Here is a 4,089-nt window from a genome sequence, read left to right on the forward strand (position 1 = left end):
AACCATAAACAATACTTGGTCGCTTCCTTCAAGAAGAGAAATTAAGAGATTGAAGGCTTTTGAAAAGAAACTAAAACCATAGAAAGATTCCTAAGGTTTTAAGGTTGATTTTTTGTGAAATAGTCATGGTTTTTTTGTGAGGTTTTCTAAGAGAAATAGGCTTTCCAAGTTCTTCAATGGTGGCTGCCTCATATGCAGAGAAAAAGAAGAGAAAGCATCGAGTTTTTACGAGAGAAAAAGATGACAATTTGGTCTTATAATGACTAAGTTACTTGTTTAATAAAAGTAGTTGTTTTTGTTGACTTTTTCTTATGTTATCAACCAATTACATTAACTAACTTGTTAATTACTCCTCCTCACTTCTTCTAGGTCAGCCAAGGAGCATAAATAAGGAGGGATGACCGAATCTGCTTCATGAAAATATCATGGTAATTTAATTAAACAAGCTAGTTTAACTTTAAGTACTAATTTGACTTATAAGTATTCTTATTGGTTGTTTAATAGAACTTTGACATAATTTTAATAATTAATCTAATCATAATTAGACTAATCTAAGATTACTTTAAGACTATAGAATTTGCTAAACAAATTGATTATACCATAAAAATCAAGTTTAGACCTAATTTTACTTATTTGCAAAATGGTCCCTAAACTTATACATATTTGTACCCATAAACTTTACTAATATTGACATTTAGGTCCTACTAGACTTGTTAGGCATGAATTATATTCATATCATAATTATCATATAGATTACATGATTAACTTGTCAGATTCTCATTGAACCGATAATTAACTTTTAATTTAACACAACTTATTAGTGAGGGTTGTTATATTGTACCTCCAAAGTATACAGGTTTTTATTTTTTGTTTTTTTGAGTAAGCATACATTTTGATCCTCTACAAATATATGCAACATCAAGTTGATCATTTATGAGCAACATCAAATTGGTTTTTCAGAGATAATTAATGCCTGCAGTTTTTGCAAGAACTAATTTGATACCATTTAAGGAATTCTTGTAAGGATAAGATTGCTTATTAGAATTGTCCTTGCCCCTGTTCTCTAGTCCGATTTAATGGAAATTATTTATGGTGTTTGTTTTGTTTGGAATTGTAATGATAGTAATTATTATTATTATTATTATTATTATTAATTGAACTGAAGAGTTTTGAGGATGTGTGATTTATTTGGCAAAAAAGATTAGAAACAGAAATCATTAAAGAATATATCGATTTAGATATCTAGATACTTTCTATTAGAACCCTAAGTAAGACTATGTAGCATACCAATATTATTATTTTCTTCATGTTATTGTTTGAATTCAAGATTCACTTCATTTAATAAGGTGATTCCTTAATAAGGTGAGTCTCAGGGTAGTTATATAATATTTAAAACTAAGGGCATGTTTGGTACATAATATAGGATAAGACCTAATAATATAAAACCTGATAGTATAAGGCCTGATTGTATAAGATCTGAATAAATTTTAGGGAAATGTTATGCTTATTACCTATTTTTCTTACTACCTTTTATTACCAAATCTTAACCGTTGATTTCTTCCAATCTAACGGTTATAATTTATTGCAAATTAATAAGTATGACCACATAAATTTCAACCGTTAGATTGACAGAAATCAACGATTAAGATTTGGTAGTAACATGTAGTAAGAAAAGTAGGTAGTAAGTATAACATCTCCCTAAATTTTAATACTATCTAGTGTTTAACATGATATTGTATAAGATAATGTATAACATATTGTATAAGATAATATCATCAAGTGTTTGATAATGCATTGTATAATACCAAATAGGATAAAAATAAATGTTTTTGATAAAAATACTCTCTAATAAAGAATTTATATAATTCTCCAAAATATGTCATATAATATTCATTTTTATAAAAATCTATTGATTAAAAGATATATTAATTTTAATAAAAATAAAAGTCTCCAATGTTTTAGAATTAATATATTGGAAAAATTAATTTTTATTTTAATATATTAATATTAAAATAATATATTAATTCTTGAGAATTGCACTCGTCTGCGATGTTAATACAGCAATCCCTTATCAGGCCTAATCCAGTATTGTTAAAATGTAGTGTCAACTGGGTTGAAACGTACGATTTTACGTTTTTTGACCAAAAAAATGTGTTAAAATGGTTGTAGAAACGTAAAATAAGCTGACTCGGTTGAAACGGAGAGTCAACTTGGTAAACTCGGTTGACTCAGAGAGTTTACCGAGTTGTCTCAGTATTAAAAAAAATCAGATTTTGGGCGAGAGAAAGAGCAGTCTTAGTTGTCCTTTTACTGTGTTATCATATAAAACAAAAAATATGACATATTTGTCCTTTTGGTTTCAATATCTATTATTAATAAAGGATCTTTTTTTTCACATTATCGTATTGTATTGGGTCTCTTGCATATTTTGTCGGTAGTCTCTGCTCTCTCTTTTGCAAGTCGCAAGGGTTCTTTTTTCTTTCGCTGGTATCGGACAAACCAACAAGTAGCTTGGGACAGCGGCGTTTCACTCCTCTGTCTTGGTTTGTTGGTAGCTTCTCCTCTCTAGCTTTCTCCTCTCTTGAATCATCATCAAGTAACGATTCTGACCTCTCTTTTTTTCCTATTCTTCTTTTTTTTCCTTGAATTTCTTTTTCTAAATTCTTCCCTTATTTGTTTTTACCGTTTCTTCCATTATTTATTTTTTCTGGTTGCTTCTCCTTTCTGGTCGCTTCTTTGTATGGTCGCCCTTTCTTCTTAGTTTCTTCTTTTTTTCTTGTTGCTTTAACCAACCCAAATTTTTATTTTATAGAAAAAATATAAAAATTAAAATTATGTATTCCTCTGAATATTTAACTTTTTTTGGCCTCTATTTCAGTCCTTTTGGATACACATGAAGAATTTACTTATGCAAAATTATGTACTGCATTATTTAATAAGTGTGTTTAAAAATTATGCACATAATATTGTTTCTGGATTCTGTTTGTTTATTTTATTATCTATTGTTTTTTGGCTGAAATTTCAAAGCTTAAAACTGAGATCATTTCTCTGAACTTTGATTAAATATAGTTTGAAATAATATGGCTTCATCAAGTGCTACTGGTAGTAGTAGCAATCCGGCTTCTATTAGTGTAAGTAACACTACTGTTGGGGGGAAGAAATTTCCTAGAAATGCTCCTGGAAATAGGTTAGATCCTGCATGGAAGCATTCAATTGAAGTTTCAGGAACAAAAAAGCTTAAATGCAAGTATTGTCCCAAAATAATGTCTGCTGGAGTTTTTCGTGCAAAGCACAATTTGGCAAGAACATCTAAAGATGTTGAACCATGTATAACGATGCCAGATGAAGTAAAAACTGAGATGTTGAATCTTCTTATTGGAGCATAACAAGGAAAATCATTGAATAAAAATTTGGAGTGCAATGTTCAAGAAGTACAAGAGAAAGTTGTTAGTGGGGGCTCTGATATTTTCAAGAAAAGTAGAACATCTACTCCTATAACCCTCAATACCATATTGAAGAAGAACTTGAGGGAGGAGGCATGTCTTACATTTGTACTGCTATGTATAACAATGGAATTCCTTTCAATTTTGTGAATAGCGGTGATTTCAAAAAGATGTGTGAATCAATTGCTAAGCATGGATCGGGTTTCAAGCCACCATCTTATCAGGAGCGTAGAGTGAAATACTTAAAGCAAAAATATAATATGACAATGGTTGTTGTTGAAACACATAAGGCTCTATGGAAGAACACTTGATGCACAATAATGACTGATGGATGGACTGATAATAGAATAAGAACAATAATCAACTTTTGTGTGCATAGCTCTATGGGAATTGTGTTCCTTAAGTTCATTGATACTTCTCACATCACCAAAACAGCTAATAAGATTTTTAAGATGATTGATGAAGTGTTAGAAGAGATTGGTGAAGAAAATATTGTCCAAGTTGTGACGAATAACGTTGCAAATTATAAAGCTGTTGGGGCTTTGTTGTCCAAGTTGTTGATTAGACCTCCATGACTCATTTTACCATATCCTGTTTGACTTTGAAATGCCTCCATGACCATAAACTTCATGTAAAAAGAATGTTC

The sequence above is a fragment of the Gastrolobium bilobum genome, unplaced genomic scaffold (assembly GCF_033153095.1).
Source record: "Gastrolobium bilobum isolate Gb01-03AN ecotype WA unplaced genomic scaffold, APGP_CSIRO_Gbil_v1 utg20899, whole genome shotgun sequence".
NCBI classification, from domain to species: domain Eukaryota; kingdom Viridiplantae; phylum Streptophyta; class Magnoliopsida; order Fabales; family Fabaceae; genus Gastrolobium; species Gastrolobium bilobum.